A 24,809-nucleotide genomic window follows, 5' to 3' on the forward strand; every position below is an offset into this window, starting at 1 on the left:
TCTCATTTATCATACATCTGATAACTGAAGTAAAGTATTATCTTTACCTACAAATAATATTCCTATGCAGTACTAGTATGGAAAGTAACTCAATCATGCTATCAGTGTCTTGATAATGATGAGGACATTGTTTATGCCAAAGTGAGCTACTTTTTCAATATCACTTCAATCAAGGGACATCTGCTTGTGTCTCTTTTTTGGGGTTTCTTTGGTGCTAGGATGATCTTTTAATGCCAGATATACTTCCTGAATAAAAAATAAAAATTGTTGAATACTTAAAAGTTATTCAACAATTCATAAATTTTGAAAGTGTGATAACAAACAGAGAAAATGGAATGAGAAATTTCCTCCTTTTCTCCTCACACCAAAACAGAAAAAGAAAACTAAAGAAAACCTTTCTATTAACAACATTAACCCTAACAGGAATATGTTACTAGCTTTGACAGTGTCAAGGTTCTGAAGACCAAGGACCTGGAAAGTTGAAGTTCCTTTTGCTTAAGAAACAATTGAAGCTACTTTAGATTGTTCAGCAAACTCTGGTCCAGTCTAGAACTTTCCCTTGAGAAATTACATTCTAGAGGCAGAGCCCATGAATCATTCTTTGAAGTCGTGATCAATGACTAAGAAGTCAAATACAAATCCCAGCTCCAGCAGTAATTATCAGGCTATCTCATTTGTTAAGTTTGTCAATATCCTGGACAAAACAAATGAATTAGCTATAATCTAAGATTATTTCAATTTCTAAGGTCAAGTAGATTCTGTGAAATGCAGTTTTGACTGTAGCAAGATGAAGAAATGTATTGATTTTTAGATACACTTTTTCTGTAAATATAACATTTCATCTTCTTTTTTTTTCCTTCTTGTAATCTATTTGTTCTTTTATGTATTAAAATCAAAGATAATATCAAGAACTTTACCCATATTTTAATTTTCTCTTAGCAAAGATATTATCAGATGTTCAGTTAATTAAGAGCAAACAATGACCTGATAATATCTACAAAGGATACAATTACAATTTATATTATCTCTGTGTGAAGCAGAGAAGTTGTTACAAGTACACTTGGAAAACATCTTCCTTTCCAAGAACCGAAGAATTTCTAAATGAATAGTAATACTATTTTGAGATGATGCTTCAATAGATAAGCATACTACAGCAATCTGCAGTGTTAAGTAGCGTATCATATTTGTACTTCGTATGTCTTGAGTTTTGGTCACAAAATCTTTCTTTTCCAAGGTTTAAAAAAAAAGTGATAAAACTAGTCATTATGAAACATTTTGCAGTGGAAATCTTCTTAATATGTTCAGTACAAAACAGTACCTAAAGTCATCACTTTACTTGTGAAAATATATGCAATTACATCAATTATGATAAAAAATTTACCAAAAAAACCCTGGGACTCTAAGTCTGCAATTTGGCTTCTGAAAAGAAGAGTTTGACATTGAAAACTGTTGAATAATGAGTAACTCTTAGTGAAAAAGAGGATTATTTGTTAACTGAACTTTGAAGTTGGAAGGAAGATGAAACTTTTCCTGATCCACAATTTTTCTTAGAAACCTCTGTAGTAACTTCATTTTTTCCGACAAGAAAAAACATGTTTATATACAGAGAACATTTGGTATAGCATATCCTAACAGAAAAACTAGTGATTAGAAATGGATAGATTTCATAATAAAAAAGCAAAACTGCTTGATAGAATTCCCTTTCCTATACTGCAGTCCCTTGTAACAGTAAGTGTTCTAGCCTCCAAAGCAGTAACAACAGACGTTTGCCTTTCTTTCTAAGCCCTTGGGGGAAAAAAAAGATACTAAAATAATCTGTTTTATTCTTACCTCAAGATACACAGTTACAGAATTCAACCACATGATTTATTTTAATCTTAAGGCAAATTACACGTACTTGATTCCCAAAGAATTTAGGAAACATCTACATGCATGACAAGTTAGTTGATGCTCCTATATGGTACTCTTGGGTTTTAAAATATTTGTTTTTTCAAGCTTTTTTGTGTGGTGTTGTATTTCAGGATGGCATATGCTTCTGATTATGACAATCACAAACAATTGCAACTGTCGTTAAAGATTGTAATCTAGGAATAGCAAGCCACATACTGTCCATCTCCACAAAAATATAACTCTTTTCCTAAATCTGTTATTTTATTTTTATTATATACTACTTTTTTCTTCTCTGTTCATAGGACTTTCAAACCCATAGCCCTCTCATCAGACTCTTATTTTCCCATGTACCTCACTAGAATATACTCTTGTTTGTCTTCTCTTTAAAGAGCCATTCTACTTTCTTCTTCCATTTCAACCAAGATGCAAGTTATTTCTCCCAGCGTTCTGCTCTGGCTAGTCAAACCCCAGGCATCATATTTTCCAGCCTTGTTTTAATTTGAAAATGACAAGGTCTGTCATACGTTATTAATATACACGACTGTCATGCAAAGGTGAACAAATGAGAACTTGAGTTTTCAGCTGTTGATTAACTTTTAAGGGGGCAGTCACTCAAAATTTTTTTCCTCCCCGGTATTCTTTATTTTGAAAATAGAGTTGTTCTACAACATTGATGTGCCATTCTTATGTGATTTATAAAGACTGATAGTTGCAGCTGATAGTTTATAACAAATTCAGAGGAAAATAACACTGCTATTTTCTGTGCTTCTCAAACTGTGACAGAGAAAGGAAAAAGCTAAGCATTGTTTACTTTGACTAGCAGTATGCATACCTCTTGGTTTCCTTGCTCTCTCAGGAACTGTTGCAGTTCCATTAGTAGTGTGTGAATTAAAAATTCCATTTTACTGACTGTTGTCAGATAACCTCTTTTTCGTAGTATTTACCCTGGGAAAATAATTAAAAAGGTATTTAAAATATATGTTCGTTTGTAAAAAAATCAGATGTGACTAGTCTTGATATTTAACTCATTATATTACTTGGAAAAATATATGTAAAAATCTGCACTTCTGAAGAATATTTTCACATTTTCATATTTTCATTTGAGAGTGGGGTAGAGAGTAAGAAATAGAAGTGAGATAACCATAGGGAAAAGATATTTAATAAAGAGCATAAAATGTTGGACAGAGAGAGAAAGAAGGAACAAAAAGTGTGAGAAATGGCTGCTTTTTTTCTGCACACAGGTGTTATTTCTGATCCAGGTGGAAGGGAAAATCTTTGCAAAGAAGAACAAGCCATCATATATATTAAGTCAGTGGATTTTGTTGTGGTATCTTAATATTCTCTGAAATATGAAACTCCTTATCTTGCGCAACAATTTTTATTACTAAATTGATGTTAACAATGTCATATTCTTGAAGTAGGGCCCAGAGTATTTTTACACAGAAGTAGTAATTAGTAATTTCCACTTCTCTTACAGAAATACTATTTGTTTGTTACTTATCTTTTTAGTTCGGTGGTAGTCTTCTAGTTCAGATTCTCAAAAATTGTCTTGTATATGTCAGATGCCATTAGGAGGGCAGAAAGAAACTGAAGACAACATCTAGAAACACAAGAATAGATAAGAAATGGTAGTAAGTGAAAACCAGGAGATAAAACCATGCACATAGACTTCTGGAAATGTCACTGCAATTTCCAGGATAAGTTTTTGTCTTTCAAGCAGAGATGCTAAATAGAGCAATGACCAAAAGAGCAGTTTTTAAAAAATATCTGTACTTATAGATCAAAGATTTAAAAACTCAAACCAAAGTGAAGAAGGACTAACCATTTACAACCCTGTCCTGAAGAATTTTAAAGTTGATAGTAAGAATGATGCAAAATCTGAAAACTGTCACTTTAAAAATCAAGAATTTGAAAGGAAGAAAATTTTTTAGCAGAATCTGAGGAAAGTAAGTCAAACATGAAATTCTGTAGAGGGTGTACCAAAACAAAGCTATAGAAAAAATCCAATTAAAATAAGCACTAAGACTTCTAAAGGTTTTGAAATTAAAAAAGAGAAAATTGGATTTGCCAGACTGAAAGACAAAAACATGTTTCAAGGTAAAATAAGTAAAAGTAAAAGTAGTTGATGTCCTAGTGAATTGGGTTAGCATCATTAGATTAATAGGAAGAATTTGAATAAAAATAAACCTGAAAATTTTGAAGAGAAGCTTGCAAATGCCAAATAACAGAAGCAATTCTATATATTATCAATATCTTACCTACGGATATCTGTATTTAGAGGAAACAGAGCTAGTTTGCGAAAAACAGCCAAAAAGGGGAGTCTACTCAAAAAAAGTCTTTACAGGTTAAAAAAAAAAAAAAGAAAAAAGAAAAAAATTTCAGCATTACTCTGTAAAGCAATAGCATTAGAGAATAAATATTGATTGGAATAACTCAAACATGCAGATGTATCAACTGGATGGAATCTTTATTCTACTCAGGGGGACACATTGCTACTTCTGAGCTGCACACAAGTACATATCTCAATGTAATATCTTGAGTTACAGAAAATGGTTTGAAGAAACAAAGCCATTTTGAAAACAGGTAGCCAACAATTTAATATCATGATTGAAAGCCTTTATTACAGTGGGTATATGTGAAAGAGATGCAACAATAATATTAAATATTGAAAATATTTGGTCTATTTGGTGTAGGAGTAGTTGAGGGTAGCAGTGTACCCCAGGGGTCAATAGTGAGTCCAGTCCTGTTTAACATCATTGCTAATTATTTCGGTGGTAGGTCAGAGTTTGTAGATGACAACAAACCTAGAGGAGTGACTACTAAGCCAGAGACTGGTGCTTCCACCAGGGACTTCTGATAATCTGGAGAAAAAGGTTGAAAGGAGCCCCGAGCAGTTCAACCAGGGGAAGTGTAAAGTTCTGCACTTGGAGAAGAATAATGCCAGGCACTACTATATGTTGGGAATGATCTGCTAGAAAGCAACTTTGAAGAAAAGTGTGTTGCCAACACACTGAGGGACTTGCTTCCTGCCCCCTACTCAGAACTGCTGAGGCCACACCTGGAGTCCTGTGTCCAGTTTAGGGCTCTCCAGTACAAAGGACACACAGATACCCCTGTGAAAGGTTACGAGATTAAGATTAAGGAGAGTGTCACACATAAGGAAAGACTGAGAGATCTAGAACTGTGAAGCCTGAAGAAGAGAAGGTTCGGGGGGCTCTCATCGTTGTTTTTAGATACCGAAAGAGAGGGTCTAAGGAGGACAGAACTAGGTTCTTCTCAGTGGTGCCCCGTAACAGGATCAGAGGCAATGGGGCACAAAATGAAAAACAGGAGGCTCCCTCTGATCATCAGAAAATACTTTTGTCTGAGTACAGGCAAAGATTGCTCAAGGAGTCTGTGGAATCTTCCTCTTCTGAGATATTCAAAAGCTGTCTGGACATGGCCCTTGGTAACCTGCTCTAGGTGGCTCTACTCGAACAGAGAGGTTGGACCAGGTTACCTCCACAGCTCACTTTGAATCTCAACCATTCTGTGATTCTCTTATTCTGTGTTTTTCTGTATTTTTGTCTAATTCTTTTTTTTCTTTGCAAAAAAGTTTAAGTTTCTGAAACTTGAAAACATTCTAGTTTCAAGTAGAGACTCAAGACAAATTAGGCTAGGAAACAAATAGTACAGATTTATTTCTGTCTCTCTCACACTCTTAATATTTTTATTATTTGTCTGTTATATTTATCATCATTGCCCCTTTGGATGTAAATTAATAGTAGAATGTGATACAAAAGCTCAGGAGTTAATTACTATTTCTACCTCCAAACAGTGGTTCTATCTGTGCAGACAAGGGTGTACAAATTTAACAGTAAATAAAACAAAATGCTAGTGTGCAATCATGGAGCTCTCTGTATTCTATAACATAAGAGGTGTTTCAGGAAAGACAAAAAAGGTTAACCTGGGCTTTTAAATTTTTGTAATAAATGTAAAAATATTTTTAATACACCATCTTAATTTATATTTTAAACTTTTGTTTAAATCTTTTTGCAACAATTTTTATGCAGACCACAAAAGCTTATGTGTAGTATGTGACAAGAATAAGAATGAAGTGAGAAAGTAATTGAAGTTACATTCTGATGGTAAAACAAAACTGGTTTTGCTGATGGTAGGGGTAATACAGTTCAGAGTTCATAAGCCTTTGTTACTCATGTATATTTTCTGAGACATAGAAAAACACTTTGACAAATTTTATAATTAAATTAAGGAGTACTGCAACTGCAATCATAATTCATATGTGAGTGACAAAAATGAGTTTACAGATTTCATCCTCAGAAAGAAGCATACCTCTTTGTAAATTTAAATCTACGTCATATTATATTTTTTTAAAAAGCCTTTCTTATGTTTGCATACAGGTATTAGACATTTTTTAGTATTTTAGTCATAATTATCAAACTTGTCCTTGTTTCTTTTTTTACCCAGTGTTATCAACTTCAGAACAATTTTATAAATTGCAGAAAACAAAATCTCATCCAATACAGCAGTAGAATTTAATTATGTAATAGCTGTGTTCCATCTTAACACTTTTCACATTACTCTAGAGCTAGACATTTCATGAATGGATTGGGTCCCTAAAGATGTTTAGCATGTAAAGACAATATAAAATGTTGATAAATGCACTGAAAAGAAAGTAAAATATATTATTGCTATAGAATTACTTAGAAAACTCATTACAGCTTTGGAAACATATTAACTGATCAAGTCATCAAATTTATCCAAGTTATAAAGGTACCTTCAGACTAATTTCCTGAAAAAGATCATAGTAGGCAGTTTACCAACAAGAACAAAGTTAATTTTATTCCTATAACACCGAAAATAATTGCAAATAGGATGCTCTTAATGGAAGGTACATGATTTGCTGACAGAATAGTTATTTCCCATAAGGTCTATAAAAATTGCGTCAGCTGTATCCATTTATTTTGTGAGTATATAAAGACATAGAAATATAACAAATACATATATTTTACATTAGGTAGAATCTATTTCTTTCCACTGCAAGAAAAAAAGAAAAAAAAAAAACAAAAAAAAGTAAAGTTCACTGCTACCCATTAGTTATGTTAGGATTACATATCTTATACATAAAATGAAAGCCAGTTAGGGTTTATTTTACTTCATCTCTGACATTTTTGTGAATCTTAGGACTGAAGCCTTTTATTCACATGGCATAAATCGCTGAAAAGTAGTAGATTTCTCCAGTTTTCATTCCCATCTTAATCAGACTGATTACAACCAGGATGTAAAAGGTAGTTCACTCTCCATGCTCAGTGTGCCCTGGTCTCTTTCCTGAGCTTTCCAACAGGCGTACAAAACAGTGCCAGCTGCATTGGTCTTTTTAGGGGGTCAAACATCTGCTCATTAAAAATAAGGAAGAAAATCAACTTCATCTGCCTTCAAGTAGCAATGTCACATCTTCTCTGGTTCCTTTCCCCCTCAGATTCCATCTTTTTCTTACTTTCGATTCTTCTTTACAGACACATAATACTATAATTGGACTATGATTAAATTTGAACAGTTAAATGAAAATAGTCAATAAACAAGAGAACAATAAACAAGTGAAAGTCCAGATACTATTCCCTAGTCTGTCAATGGAAATCAGTGAATGCACTTTTTCTGGGGTTTGAGGTTTTGTTGTGGTTTTTCTGATTGCTTGTTTGTTTTTACATTTCCGCAGACTGCTTCTGATACTATTCAATTCAACAATATACATTTTTACCAGCATGATCCCTACAGTTTGCATAATCACCGAGTGTAGTGTTGTCTGTGCACTGAGAGCCTTGGGCTCTGTTTTCAGCCAGAGATCCACCCGTATCTGGCAAGGGTGAAGTAGATTTTAAGATAACACACAATTAATTCTTGCCATACTAAACTGAAAATTACAGCTACTGCTTTGCACTTTTGTGGCATTTTAGACTTACATCTGTTGGTTTGTTTGTTCTTGAAGCACTGCAGATGAGAGGTGGATTTGCTACATTAATCATTACTTCAGTTTTCAGTACCACCATAAACTGTCCTTTGCACTGGGAAAAAAGAATGGGGCATTTGTCTTTAGCAGAATATGAGGGCTTTGACGGGCTAAGTGGTTTGTTTATTTATTGGTTTAGTTTTAACATGGTATAGAAACTACACAGAAAAGATACTGGAAGAAATCTGATTCCATCCTTTGATCAAAAGCAGCATACAACATTAGCAAAATTAAAATAATATTTAAAAAAAAGAGCAGAAGAGTAAAATGCACATCCTTGTTATACCCTTGTTCTTACTTTTAAAATATTTTTTCTCTCAGACTTATAAAAGTTTACTTAAGCCTTTATTTAGTAACTGTAACAAAAACACACAAGCTCTCGAATTTAGAATGGCCATTACTGAAATGTCAGCTTTTACCTTTGGTTACAGTACAATAATTATTACTATTCTTTCCTGTTCTATCACATTACTCTTTGATATTTCTTTAACACATTTAATGACAAGACTATCGTTAGTGTATCTCAAGGGATTTAATATTCTCAGAATTATAATCTACTGTGAGAAAACAAGAGTTCTCAAGGGACAAAAATTATGTATAACAGGAAGGAAATATTTAATTCCAGAATGAAAACCTACAAATTACTGAGCCACTTGAAACACACTTCTCTGTTCTACAAATGAGTCTCTTCATTTAAAAGAGTTCATTACAATGAATAAGACAGCTGTAGTGCTTTAGCCATGATAGAAACATTTCTTTTCTTTGGAAAAGACCATTATTGCATTTAAAGAAGCAGTGTAGGGGTAATCACTACTTACAGATCCTTGAAAACTCTTGATATGTCTTCTCATACACAATTTTAGCTTAGATAGTATGTTTGAAAAAGGTTTTATTAAGGGTAAAATTTATAGTATGAGTACTGTGGAGAAACTGTAAATCTCCAGTACTAGTTTGCATCAGGTTCCTGTTTTTTAAAGCTCCATCTCGTGTTTACAGTCATGACCTGCAGAGTTTGCTCTCCTTTCATCATAATTCAGACATGTAGTGTTGAGGGATGTCCTTGAGCAGCTTCAGTCCAGGACCTGGAGCTCAGTTCAGTGTCTGAGAACCAAGGGTGTCTGCCCAGACTGAGAGACTTGGCCTCTGCTTTCCCGTTTGCTGAACATATATCCCAGAGACAGGCACACAGGGACACACACACACACACACACACACACAGCAATGCATACATACTCATCCCGCAGGCACCCCACACTCATGGCTCTCCCCAGACACAAGTGCAGACGCTCTGCTGGCCTGATACCTCATCCCAGATCTGAGGAACTGTATTTGTCAGGTGATCCAGCTCAACATTTGCTAGCAGATACACACACACTCCCAAGTACATTCAATTTGGTAAAGCTACAGATACTCACCCCCAGCAACTGATACCAAGCACATGGGCTGTAACCTGTGGTCCAGCTCCATCTGCCAGCCCTGAGCCCCTCACTTTCCTCATTTGCCCAGTACCCCCAGTAACTGGTTTTGAGGACACACACTGTTCCCATCTCAGTGGCTGGAGGTTAAAGAACCCCACTGGCTTCAGTAGCTGACGATGAAACCCCACTGGCTTCAGTAGCTGACGATGAAACCCCACTGACTTCAGTTACTGACACCTCAGGTTATGGCCACCCACACTCACAGTTTCAATTCTTACAGCAAGAATATACACAGGAGAGTGAGATTACACAGAGAGATAAGAAAAGATTTACTAAAATGATTTGAGAAGACAGGAAAGACTGCAGTGACCAAGTACTGTGCTCAGCCAGACAAGTATGGGATTTTTTTACACACGATTGACCTCTTTTATACCCCTTTCTGCCTAACCTCTTCTCTGTTCCAACCCGGCCCCCCTTTCTCTGCAGATTACCTCATGATTTGATACATTTCTAGAGACTCTTTCCAACATCCTGAACCTTCAGCTTTGCATCCTTATCAGTCGCAAAATCCAAGTTGGTTTGCTTTTAAGTGATTCCTGTAGTTTCTTGATGGCCAATTAATTATTATGACTGATGAGGTGTATTTCTTCTCAGTATCTTCCTAGTTACCAGACAGGTCACGAAGGTCTATGTCTCTGTACATTTTTCTTACTGCCTTCCCCTTCTCTGTCATCCCATTTTGATCAAGGTCCTCTGTCAGGTGATCTTACCAAGCTAAACATTCTCACACTCCATCTTTATCAATTGCTGTAACTGACCAGTTTTTTTTCCTGCTTGCTGGTCAGGTTTGGGCCTCTCTGTGTTTTGTTTCCTCTTTCATACCATCCCATTTGACAAGGTCCTTCATCAGATTAATGCAAGGGAGCTCCTCTTGCCTTCCACATACCCATATGCCACACAGAATTCTATGTAAAAAATACTGAAGACAGTAAAAAAAAACAAATAAACAAAAAAATAAAAATCACCATGACCAAAAAACTTCCACTTTTTGACAGACAGATGTTTTGAATGGATGTACCATTTATTGCTGTTCTTCTTGATATGGATTTCAGAAGGAGAGGCACTATTAGAGAGAGATGGGATAAGACAAGGGAAACCTTGCTATAAGCAGCTACTGTGACCCAGAAAGACCCCGATCAGTCAAGCATTTTTATTGTCAAACAAATCTACTGAATAGACTGTTTTAAGATTATAGTATTTCTTCTGGCCTTTGTGAAATTGCAAGAAGGTTAAAGTTGCATTCTACAAATAAGGAAAATAAAAAAATTATAAGTTAATTTTTTTTTTATTTTCACCTTGAAAATAGTTGTTTTCTGGACTACCTCAATGATAATGAAAATGTAACAAATAAAGTCTAGATTTTGGACATTCTGTTGTAGAAAAGCATATAATTAAAAGTCTATTTTTTTTAAGATAGGATTTGTTGTTGACTGCTTATATGATTTAAAGTTAGACTCTGCTTCTGGCTTTAACTGTAAAAGTGATACTTAAATAAACCAAGTAATGGTGTTGTAGTGAGAATTGTTTGATTTTAAATTGCTCTAAAGCTCAGAAAGGTTATGTAATTTTAAGTCTTATTATTAGTAATTTTTCAATCGTGCTGATAAGTGCTGACTAGCAGAGAAAAAAACTCCTGGGCAATGTTTTCACTGAATGATTAAAATGCTTTTCTTCAGAAAGTTTGTGATTTTCTATATGAAAATAATGAACGTTAAAAATACTGTGAAAGATGTGGTCTATTCCCTGCAAGCAGCACAGACAAGTACTATGATATCTCTTCCTCTGAAATTTTTGCTTCTTACTACCAAAATCCCAATGATTCAATGATAAAGTGATAATTTTATTGGAGACATTTGGTAGGTCAATGAACTAGTCTTACTATCAAACCATCAAAAATTTAAACTAATATTTTTTTTCAGCAACATAAAATATAACGAAATTAAATTCACCTGAATGCTGTGACTTACTCAGAATTTTTTAATATTAAGATAAATTTATAACTGAATATAACAAATATTTTGAATACAATTAATATTACATGTTGAAATAAAACAAATAGTGCATAAAGTTTATACATATGTGTTTTTTAATGCAACATATGATTGGAAAACATAATCTATCAGATAAAACTCATAAGAGAGTACAGTTTGTGTTTTTGTACACTAATAAACTTGAAACAGATCAGTAACACTGATGAAATGAGAAAACCTATAAAAATATATGAAACCTAACCTTTATTCAAAACTTACTACAGTTATACTAGCAATTTATTTTGAGCTTACTGGCAAAAAACTGGAATAATATAACACTTAAACTGAAGAACTATCCAACTAATGATAGAGCATTACTCACTGAAAATAACTCCAACATTTTGCCTTTCTTTGAGATTCTGATTTCTTTATACTCTTCTGTAAATATTAGCAGTTTAGTGGAATCATTTAGCCTTAATGTGTACACCTTAAGATGTCTTAAAATAAGAGTAAAATGCAATTTACTTTCTCTGTAACACTCCATTACATCACAACAGTAGAAATTATCTTCATTGTGCATAGAAAACTTAGCCAAATAGCTTTTTTCTATTATGTGAGAATTTGCATTTCTAAACTATTTTTCATATAATGAGTTTACTTTTTAACTATTTAAGATTTTTTTCATTATATAATTTCAACCGTCTAATTTATTTTTTCTTAAACTCTGTTATATTAAACACAAACTTGCGATTTGCTAATCATTTAATATTGAGTTCTAGCTTCATTACACTTAACTTTAAGCACCTTAAGAGTGTTATCTCCCTGGACATTCAAAATTTGGGACTGTAGTAATTGTTTCCATGAATGTGTCTTTCCTTATTTACTGTTTAGGCAGCTTAGGATTGCTGTACTCTAAAACTAATTCTTTGGTGTCTAAATTTAAAGGATAGTTCATGTAGTTAGAAGGAAGGATTGCTTATTTATTACAGTTAGAAGTAGCAGGTTTCATACTCTGCTTTCATAAAGAGATGGATGGCAAATAGTTGATCTTCAATAAAGGATGGAATGAAAAATCCAATGGGTGTTTCTAATTAAACTTTGGAACTGTCATCTCTGAAGAAGATACTTCTGTACATCTGAAAGATGCAAGGAAGGAAGTGTGGGGAAAAAAACCCAGCATTAACAATTCTAAGGAAAAAAGTAAATATCTAAGTGCAGGTCAAGATTTTTATATTACTTCTGTTAACAAGTCAATAATAATCAGATATATTTTCTTAAACTACTCAGAAGTCCTATATGTTTTAGAATCTGGGAAAGGTACCAGTAAAGGTTTAAAGCATTTTATCATTGCAGGCTAAGAGTGCACAAAAAAAAAAGTCCTCAAGAAATCTCATATACTCCGTTTGCTTGCCATGAATACTTTTCCTTCTGTTCTAATAATGGAAAGAACAGCTGCCTTGTATGGTCTTCTCATTGTATCTTTAAATCAATTGTCTCCTGTGCTAGGCTCTAGAAGCTAATTTTGACAGAGAGAACAAAACTTGCACATAATGGGATGCACCCAGGGTATAGTGGGGAAGCTGTCTCACTCCCTTTGAGAAAACAGGATAATTGAGGGTCAATTTGAAGTGTCCACACATAAAGATGCAGAATCTATAAAACAAACAGGAACCTGAGATGACAAACCAGCTCTCATCAGGGAATAGTCAAGTAGGGAGACAAACAACAAATAGGACTTAAAGGAAACTAGTGTTGGAAACCTGAAGACTAGAGGGAGAACTGAAAAAGACAAAGTGGACAAATAAAAGGAGTAGAACTTTTGGCAACCATAAGTCTGTGTTCAGTTATGGAATTGTGATGTCATAGGAACTACAGCAACATAGTGGGACAAATGCTTGCACTTCTGGAATGAGGTAAACAGCCATAAAGTCCTTCTAAACTCTTTATGGAAGACAAGGCAAGTTGTACTCTACTCAAAGGAGCATCTCTCATGCAAGAATTTTTTTATGAAACGGAACTGTCTTGAGAGCTTTTGAGCTGGGATACAGATACAGGCTGCCCAATTTAAAAAAGGAGGTAGACAAGTCCTGTTGAAACAACTGGGGGAAGTCCCCCAACTGAAAATGGTTGTTCTCGTGGGAGACTCGAACCACTTTGACACCTGCTAAAAGGGCAACATGTTAGGATGCAAACAGTCCAGGAGATCTCTGATGACAATTTTCTGTCAGGAAGTGCTGGTATATCTTAGCAAGAAGTAGTTGTCCTCTGGGCCTGCTACTCATCAGTGTAGGAATATTGGTCAATGTATTTTTTTTTACTGCATCTATAGTCATCTCAAGAGAGTAGAATCTTTAGGAAAGTGAGGAAAACAAGTAGCAGAATAAACTCTGACATTCAGTAAGTCAGATTTCAACTCGTTCAGGGACATGTTAGGCAGAGTCCTTTAAAAGGCTATTTTGAAGGCCAAGGTTGTTCAGTATAGCTATTTGGTCTTCAAGATCATCAGCATCCATACTGAACAAAAGCTGTTAATGCTGATGTACAATGAAAAAGGCAAAGATTGCAGGAGGCAGTCTAACCAAATAAGGACCAAGCTTGAATGTGAAATGGAAGTGAATAGGAGTCGGAAAATATCAAACAGTAAATTAGCATCTCTAGAAATGCAAAAATGGAATTTGGTAAGCAGATGAAACTCAGAAGGGGTGTGATAAGCACTAAGAATGACTTCTATGTAGACTGACAGCAGAAAGAAAACAAAGTTGTTAACTCCTTGTTGGATGGAGCAGGTGATGTAAGGGAACAAAAAAGCCAGTCTTTTGACAAAAGAGGCTATGTTTTTGTTTGTCTTACCAGTGTCTCACCAGGTGTCTACTCTGACACCTCCAGCATCTCTTATTCAATGATGATGGGAGAGCATTAAATGTCATTTATTTTGAGTTCAAGACTGCTGTAGATGCAGTCATCTGTAGGAGACTAAGGGGATGTAGTCTGAATGGATGACCTACTACACTGTTGGTGTGAAAAGGTTAGGATATGATTTGTCAGAATTGTTCTCCGAAACGTGTAACATCCTCATTGATAAGCTTAACAATGAGATGAACTGCATCTTTAGCAAGTTTGTGACTGACACTACATTGAGATGGGGAATGTTGCTGATATTCTGGAGGATAGGGATGACATTCAGAGGAATCTCAGTAAACTGGAATGATGGACCTGCAGGAACCTGCTGAAGTTCAACAAATACAGAGTTCTGTGTGTGCATTTAAAATTCATGTATAAAAATATCTGAGGAATTATGGTCTATATAGCTGCTATGCAAAAATAAAATCAAGGGGTCCCAGTATACAACTTTACTATCAGACAGCATTTTTCCTGGAAACAAAAGTTATGTGCTTAGTGAGCTAGGTCAACAGGAATGTATACAGTAGATAAAGGGATGTAGTAATGTTTCTTGACAGTTATGAAACTGTGTGTGGAGAATTTGACTGCACAATGCACTGAGCAATCTAATGTAAGTTGGTCTTTAAACCAAGTATTAGAAGGAATAATGTGAAAGGATTTTTTTCAAAAGAAAAAAAAAAAAATACAATTTTATGACCAAGCATTGCAAAGACCTTGAAATTTGTAATAACATTAATAAACAGGACCTGGACTCCTAAAGGTTAGAAAGGTTGGTCCCTTGCAGATTTCATTATAGTAATTTAACTTGATCCTGACATTTTGGAATGTATGAAAAAAAATCAGGATTTGGATGAGGACATGGCCTTTTTTGTTTAGCTCTGACACTCTTTTGGCTTGTATGGCACTTACATAATATTGAGGGGTTATCAGTGACGCATAGAAGGAATAAAAGCATAGAGCTGGAAACAATTGGAATGTGAATGAAAATGCTCCAAAAAAAAGCATTATTATTTTATAGGTAGCATTAGATGAATTAGTTTAGGGTTATGAACCAAAAGATGTTATTCACTGAACCTACAGGACTATAGCAAAAAGTTCAGTGCTGGCAGTCACAATATGATGGTATTACACATATGCTTTCAGAAAATGTCTTGAAAATTATTTTCAGTGAATTTTATTGCCATAATTACCAAAGACTGTTAAAGGTCAAAAGAAAAACAAGGAAGCAAAACTGAACTGAGAGATTTGTCCTAGGTCTTGTTGTATAATTGTTGTATAACACAATTAAGAACATTTTTTAATTACATATTCTTGTGCAATGTGTTGACTAAGACTTACTGAGTTTAATGGAAAAAATAAAATTTTTACATTTCAAGTTATTATAAAAATATATCATTTACTCCAATAGATTTAACCAACTGGTTAAGTGTGAATAAACCATAACAGGAAAATTCTACATGTCATTGAAAAATACACTTCAGTTAGACAGTTCTCCTTCATATTCCACTCCCAGTGTTTGGAATCAAGCAGTTTGTACTACCTTTTAACAATCTCATTTGTATTTTCTATCACAGATGAAAAGTGATAGAAAACTTCATTCAGTAGTATCTAATGAAACTTCCAGAAAAGAATTATGGAGCTATGCATTCTTCAAGGAAAAAAAATCATCCTAAGAATAATCAGTCCAGGAATTATTTTCTACCTGCATTACTAATAAAACTGATAGAATCGATAATTTATGCTGGTACTAGCTATACATTTGAAAAATCTTTTCATTTTGGAATTTGCCATCAAATTAATATGGATTCCAGATGAACTCATGCTGTTTAGTTAGAATTTCTTTCAGAAACTGCAAGTAGTGAAGGAAGATGTGAAACAGAAAACAATTCGCAAGGTTTTATTAAACACAAACACACAGCTTAATTACTACCAGTTATAATGTTTCCATCATCCTTTCTTCTGTAGGAAAATGCCTTGAGTAATTAATGTAAGTTCAGAACTGGCTTGCTACAGTTATTAAGTTATTAAGGTCTGTATGTCTCTTGCAACCTTTAATCCACATGGTTATCATCACTTTTGGAACATATGCAGAAATATACTCAGTAAAGTTAATAAATTTAATAAATTTATAATTAATTTAATAATTGAGAGAGTCTGAGACAACTGAGTTGATAAGACTTTGGTTGCTTGACAAAGAGGATAATTGGATGAAATGTTACTTTGCTCCTGCCATTTCAGAACTCTGGCTGTTGCTTCTTTTGACTCTTGACATTAAAGTGTTATTGGTGATAAAGAAGCCACTAAGCACAACCTTTCATTCAAAGTGATTTTCAAGAAATGCTTTGTGACCTGGAATATCTACCAATACCTTGGTATGACTTCTGCTTCCAGATGCTTACTCTCTTCAGAATCACCCTTCTAAATGTGATCTGAGGAGTTTATTTTCCCGCAGGAATAAATAATCTTGCATTTATTTTCAGCATCCCATATTTCTAGTGCAGTAACTGCAGTTCACAGTTTCTATTTAAAACACTGTACATTCCTGTGATGCCAGCTAGATAACATTTATTTTCCACTCTGTATATAAAGCTTGATACTAACATTAGGTCAACAAAAAGTTACCACAGATGGGATGTTATTTTCTCTACTGTCAGGACTTTTGTTTTGCTTTGTTTGAGCCCTGAGGATATCTGGTATTCTCACCTTTAATTTTTCTTCTTTCCTTTTCTATTGTTTCCTAATGTTTTATTTTATTCTTAGTTTTCCTGCTGTCCATCAATATTGTCCTCCTCAGTGTCAGGTTACAAGACTTTTCTTAAACTTTGTTGCTAACCCTATTCTCATATCTCAAATCACCAGAATTTGTTCCAGAATCACCTATTTTGCACATATCTTTAGTTTATACAGAGGGTTCTGCATTCATCACACAAGTATGAATACCATATCTTTCCTGTGGAGTCGATAGTTAAGATTATTCCAGTGATCTGTAAAATCTACTCTGTCACAATCACCTTCTTGCTCCCCTCAAAGAAGACCATGTTCCAATACTTTTAATCCAAGTACTACTACTCTTTCATGGTGTATATGTGGAGGTATAGGAATAATGTTTACATGTTTTTAGGTGCAGTCATGCTCGTCTTCCGCCAGGGCATAAGAGGGGCAATCAACTCCAGTGTGTGATATTTTTCTGCTTTTATGTATCTGTAGTGAAGGCAACGGTTTTCAGCTTTAATGATGTCATTCCAGTAAAACGAATTTGTTTTGTTGAAATAGAAATGAAGCACGTATGCACAATATTTTGAAGAATATCATGATGTTTAACCTCTTTTATTATCAGAGGCATAAGATTGCCAGTAGCCCATATGTTGTGTATGTTCAGTCTGCCCTTATGTCTTTTTGCTTTGGGAAACAATGGACTGCAGTGTATATTAAAGCCAACACTGTACATAAGGCTTTACTTTTTTTCCTTCTTCAAAGGCTAGTTTCTGTTTGGACCTAGCAAATTGCTTTTTTTGGTTCGTTAGTTTCAATGAGACATTTGGAACTGTTTTGTTCCACCTGCTTGAATGGAAAGCTTTTTTTTTTCTAACAATTTAGCACATCTCACTGCACTACAAATGTAAGTTGAACCATATTTATGAAAGTTGCAATAGTAGAATAAGACACATGTACGCTTAAATAGATATTATATAATTTTTCTATTAATATTTCATTGAGACTATGTAATATAAATGTGATATCTTGATTTTAAAGAAAAATTACTATTTTAGAGGAAAATTACTATTTTAAAGGAAAATTACTATTTTACTATTTTTATCAGTGTAAAACTCCAATGTAACAATCACACTCCAGACTGGAAGTAGAATATTATTTAAATTTTTCACACTTTCTATCACATGGCAATGAAAAAAAAACAAATCAGGTAAGATGATGTCTCTTTTTTTTTTCCAGTTTGTCGTTTCCTTAAAGATATACAAAGTTTCTGCTACATTTTTTGCATTAACAACAAGTTTTCACCAAGGAGTGAACCTGAAGATGCAAGATCATATTCTTCAATTTCCAAAATAAAATAAGAAAGTAAAAAGAAATAATGCAATAGCTGGAAAAGAGTCCATTCTGACAACCTATGTATTGTTGACACTTCTGTAGTTGTAGAATCTTGCATGCTATAGGTAAAGAATGCAAAAAACTTCCCTAGAAATTCTTACATTATAATAAATATCTGCTTATCTGTATTAATAATCTGATACACTCATCTTTAACAGCAAGGCAGGTGATTTTTTTTATCAAAGATCAGATACAAATAATAAATAGTTTGTATTCAAGGAATGTTTAAAAGTGTAACTATGACCTAATGTACCACACCCAAAATGTTTCTACACCAATGCACACAGCATAAGGAACAAACAAGGGGAGCTCAGAGAAGATGGTGAAGGGCCTTGAGGGGAAGCTGTATGAGGAGCTGCTGAGGTCATTTGGTCTGTTCAGCCTGGAGAAGAGGAGACTAAGGGGAGACCTCATTTCAGTCTACAACTTCATCATGAGGGGAAGAGGAAGGGCAGGTACTGATCTCTTCTCTGCGGTGACCAGTGACAGAATCCAAGGGAATGTCCTGAATTTGTGTCAGGGGAGGTTTAGGTTGGATATTAGGAAGAGGTTCTTCACTCAGAGGGTGGCTGGGCACATGGTGTGATTCTTGAGGATGGTCCTCTGCAGGGCCAGGAGTTGGACTCGATGATCCTTGTGGGTCCCTTCCAACTCAGCATATTCTGTGATTCTTTGATTTTGTGATTCTGTATGGAACCCTGTGTGTGTTTGTGTGTGTGTGTTTGTGTCGTGGTGGGAGTGATATGTAGCGTTTGAGCAACCAGAGTGGAGCTGTGGCCTCGTAGGTTTGTATATTCAGGTCCCAGCAACTGAAGGGACTGAGATCCTGTGGCAGACACTGGGCAGACTGAAAGCCTGAGCCCAGCTGCTCTACTTCATAAAGAGGTGAGCAGGATGAGACGCTTGGTGCTGCCTGCATTTGTGTGACTACCCTGTGTGTTTTTTAGTGACCTGTGTGTCCAGATATGTACAGGTGTATGTATGTGTTTTACAGCTGTGCTCTGCACGTATATACCTGCTAAGAGTATGTGATCAGCCTAGTTACAGGTAGGACCTAGGAGCATGAAGCTATGGCAGCCTTGCCTCTGCCAGGCTGTCGTATCAGGACAAGTATGTTCCTCTAAACAAATTTAATGCACTGTAATCCATAGTGGAATCCAACTCACAGTTTAAATCATGATTTAACCAGTGACAAATATTTTCACCTAATGGCAACTGATTTCTTGTATCAGTGAACATAGTATTGAAGCTTTATGAATTTATTTGATTATACAAAATTACTGAATCCTTAACAATCAAATAATTTATGAATCTTTCAGGATAGATGTTGACATTTCAGCTCACTGATGAACTTTATGCATGTCCAAAATTAGCATAGTCTGTTTAGGAAGAAAGAATTGTTGCTTATAATAAAGCAACTACATGTGAATAGGTTATGTAAAATTTGTGTTGTTTCTCTCACTTGCTAAGGCTAATGCTGATGATTGCAAGTAGTCAAATAGCTAAGTTATCAGTGTCTTATTTACTTGATCAACCAATCAGTCAAAACTTATTATGTTTCTTAGAGTATAAAAATGTAAAGTTCACAATACAGTAATTTATTTTTTTTTTTAGTTCTTTTTCTGGGGTATTACTGGTGAGTTCACTGTAAACTAAAAGGTTTGGAGGTTTTCTTTTAGGGCTTTAACCCTAATCACCTATGTATTTTTTACCTAATCATATGCCACATGAACCAAAAAAGGAGTTTGCTAGTGCAATGATATTTTTTTCATTAGTTTGGTCTGCAGCTGAAATATCTTATTCAAGTTGTCTACTTTTGAGTTGTTTTCATTACTAAGAACTAATACAGTCACAATTATGCTGATGTGAGAAAAGTTAATAGAAATTTTAATAGAAATATAACTTTATTAAGACTGCAATTTGATATCTTTTGAATTACAATGTAAGCATTGTGTCCGACAGGTTACATGGTCTTTAGATAATGACAGCCACAGGAACATAGACATATTATTGAGCTACTTCAGTGTTCATACATATTTCCATTAATGTAATGAAAATGTAATGAAAAGAATTAATAATATAATGCTAGTTCAAATCAAGTTCAAACTGAAAGGGGTCTTCAGTTTATATTGAGTTTCCTATGCGAATACTGGCAAGGAATATGCATAGGTGACAATATACTGAAGGCACCCATACCTATGCCTCCTGCCAATTCATGGGATAGAAAACTACTCAGAAAAAGTAATGCAGTTATGTTTCCTGCTGTAATTTGATTGCTTACCATTTAAAATAGATTTGCTAGATAGACTTGAAATAGGCTAAAGCCTAGTACGATTATTTTCGTATCAGCAAATTCTTTCACTTTTACCTGTGACCTACCACAGTAGTTCTTCAAATGCTGTTATTATGAGCAGTCACTTGGAGGGCCTTCAAATTTTAACCTTTTTCATGTAGATCAGGTACTACTAGTCACTCTGTCGGTACTGGAAACATCAATTCATTTCCATTTCGTTTTTTTGCTACACTTCTCTGCTGTGGGTTGAATGAAGGACAATATTTTAAGTCTATTCAGATAGACCTAAAAGCATTCTAAGTGCAGTTAACATAATATTCAGCTAACCTTTTATTAAAATGTGCATTTCAACACAGCTAAGCTATACGAGAATTTCAGTATCTGTTGTGAACTGCACATATTTTACTGGTAACATCTGAGGCATCAAAACCATTGACAATAATTGTGGTACTATAGCTGTTTCCACAAAGTTGATGAAGACTTCAGAATCCTCTGATACTTCCAAATAATGTACTAATCCTGAATACAGGAAGAATCAAACAAGAAAGATCTTTGTTTCTCAGAGACTCAGCCTTCTCACTCAATATTTCAGTCAAAAATGCTCTTGATCTGATCATTTTATTTTGTTAAGAAAAATTTTATATGCTTCCATGAGATTTTTTTTCTATGATTTGCTACTGACTCCTTTACATTTAAACTTACTAAAGATACTGTTTTGTATTCCTCTGCCTCTGTTAAAATGAACCCTTTAAACAATTCTTCTTCAACTAGGAAATTAGTTTTGAGTAGTAATATGTGTTTATGTTTTGGGTAGAAGTGGGTTTATATTGGTCTCATTGAAGGTCTTAAATTAGGAGGCAGAGATCTTAAAAGAAGAGATGTAGATACACCTACCACTGAAGATGTTTCTTCCAAACCAAAATAGTTTAAAAAACCCTCATTCTGACCATTAGGCTGACCGACTTCCCTTTGGCATTTTATTTCTACAGGTATGATCAATGTAATGGCATTATTTGTCCTGCAAGCGGAAAATTAGGCTGCTGCTGAAGCTCTGACCTGAGTTTAAGCTAACTGACCAGTGTGTGTACAACTGCCAGACATGGCAAAGGAAATGATAAATAGCAGAATAAGAAGCCAAAAGAAATTACAGGTAACCCTATGACAGATGAGTGGATTGTACAGATGGTCCAGGAGAAGGTATATGAGAGACAGTGAGCTTTAAGGGGAGCACTGTGGGCCTGCTGGGGAGTGGAATCTCCCAAAGACAACTCATTAATCCCACCAGTGATACCGTATAAAACTAAGATGATAGCAGTAATGGTATCAGAATTTCTCATTATGCATGTAGGAAAACTAGACCGAAAAGACAAACAGTAATTACAGGTCAGTTGTTTATCTGGGATAAGACTTGTGAGGATAGGGAAAATAGAATCAAGAAATGAGGAAAGAGAAAACCAAAAATACAAGTTGTGGTCAGTCCTATCAGGGATGCTTGTTAAGTAGCCTTGAACGTGACAATATCACCTTAAATTAGGTCAATAAACTCTACTTTATTTTCTGTCAATGCCACAGATCAGATGATCTGCTTCATCAGTCAGGAGGACTGAGGTGGGAAAGATGCAAAAGTGCTTTCTCTGGATAAGAGTAGAACACTGTGACAGATGGATCAGTTGAGCATTCTGATACCAATATAATCACCTCCATGCCTGTTCCAGGTCTAATGGCACTGGTATCTTCCTAACCACTTTCTAGTAGAAACAAAGCAGCATTCTTCTTGTTGATGAATAGAAAAATGACCATAGAAAATTGCCTATGGGCCATAATTAGTTTTGTTGTTTACTCACATTTCCTCTTTAGAAAAGAAAGCTGAATAACTATCAGAATGAACTATAAAGAAAGATCTCTTTATTCTCATGGAGATATATTAATGTAATTGAAAAAGACAGTAGTTTCTTTTTCTATTTAAATATTAATGTCCATCATGAAAAAAGTGAATATATGGTACTAAGTCTGACAAATTATGAATACATAATGGATTTTAGGAATATAGTGGCCAGTCAGAACTTTTTTGAACATTAGAGTCTCTTGGAAATTTCTCAATACCCGTTTCTGTCATACTATTACACTGATGTTCTGAAGCAGTAACTGTTAATGGAAATACATATATCACACAAAATTTTATCAAGATTATTTTTCCATCAAATGAATTCTTTGGCAAGAGACAGGGACAGACTGACTCCAATAAACAAATGGATGACTACTTTTAACAGAGATGTAGAAGATCTCTTGCATCTACCCTAACCACCGAGATCCAGTTAATATTTTATTTAAGTGGAAGAGCATCAGAGTCTCTATAAGATCTCTATAAAGACTGTAGTTTGAAGGTCAAGCCATTCAGTTATGATATAATATTTAAAACCTCTCAGTATCAGGCAGAACAAAACTGTAATCTACTGTCTCCTGAACTACAGTTAAACTATTAAATAGAGAATTCAAGGATTGATTCATGCCCCAAGACCAGATGTCACTAAATGGATGGGATAATTGTTTTACAGGGCTTCCTAAATACCCTATCCCTTTATCCTGAAGAGAGCTAGGTAGTGTTGTCCAAAACAGAGTGAGGAATGGAGGAAGCAATCCAGTAGTAGAAGCAGACAGCAGTCTTTTTGTGAGCTCACTCACTATGTTTAATAGTATGGATGTGCCTTGTTAAACAGAGAAACTTAAGCTTTTTGTATCATTGACTGTAAATTGTTGCCTGTTCTTGAGGGGATATCCTTATATTTCCATTTTTTAAAAAATATATAATCTAGTAGTTCTTTCTTCCTTTCCTTTTTGGGGAAAAAACGGAAATCATAAGAAACCTGTCTTCTTATATACCAGTATTAGACCAAATTTGAGTGAGTAGACAAACTTGAGTGTGCTCATGGATGCATGTGGGGGAACGCATATTTGCATGCATTTATGTAAACTAAGAAACTCTTGTACCTGTAACAAACACTACAGGATGAGCTGCAGCCTCTTATATTTGTGATGAATTTTTGAAGTGAAAAATATTTTCATCTTATTATCTTAGTTGATTATCCCTTATCATCCTCATGCATTTTTCATCATGTTTATGTAGGAGATTGGCTGATAGTTTTTAAAAGTAAGGGAAATCAGGACATCTAAGAAATTACCTCTAAACTATTTTTTTTTCAAAAAGACAAATATCATGCTATGTCTAGCATATAAGAACTATTTATCATAATTTGATCTCTACTCTTATTGTTTACCTCTTTTGACACACAAAAAAATAGATACCACCTTTATTAACCTGTTCATCCTTTTGCAAGGGCTGATCAGTGCTGGAAACTATCAAAAAGAGTAAGGAGTTTGATAGAGGGTGGCTTCTTGTGTTTCCTCTAGCCATGCTCACAACTGCATGGACCAGTAGAGAGGAGGATAGTTGGATTTGCTTTTCAGTCCACATCCTTCAAAAGTAGCTGTTCTTCCTTCAGGAAAAAATTCATTTTCAGAATTTACCATACAGTGTTATGCATTGTCACCCATATGGGATAAAATATATCCATCTAGAAGTTCTCATTTCTCACTCAGAACAAACCATTTTGTCAAAGAAACAGCTTTGCAGTGAGTTTCCTCTTATTCTGAGAAGTGTGTTTAAATTGGGACACAGAAGTTGTTCTGTGGGGATTCCTGTTTCTCTCTGCTGAATATAAAAGAAATGTAGGATGGTTAATTAAGACATAGATGTTTAATTTTTCAGAATTTAAATAAGGTGACATAAATCTCAGCTGTAGTTTCTCAAGAAATATGAAAGTTTTTTAGCAATCTAAATCATCTTACTTACCCTCACATCTACAACCTACAGTTACACCAAATTGTTAAATGGACAAGTGATAAAAAGACAGTTTTCAATATTCTCATCTGGCTGTACTTAGTCTTATCAATGACCCCAAACCCAAAAAAGATAATTTTTATGATTTTTTAAATTATCTTTTATTATAATTTAAAAAATTCTGGTTAATTTTCTGCTACATTTTCTAGATGTAAATTACATTTAGTAACACTTTTATAATTGACTTTTTATAAAGGATACACTAGACCAAAGACTAGGTCATGAAGTCCTATTCTTCCACCAATCCACATATAACAAAACCCCC

This window comes from Pipra filicauda, unplaced genomic scaffold, assembly GCF_003945595.2.
Source record: "Pipra filicauda isolate LSUMZ 115617 unplaced genomic scaffold, ASM394559v2 scaffold24_size8852520_pilon, whole genome shotgun sequence".
NCBI classification, from domain to species: Eukaryota; Metazoa; Chordata; class Aves; order Passeriformes; family Pipridae; genus Pipra; species Pipra filicauda.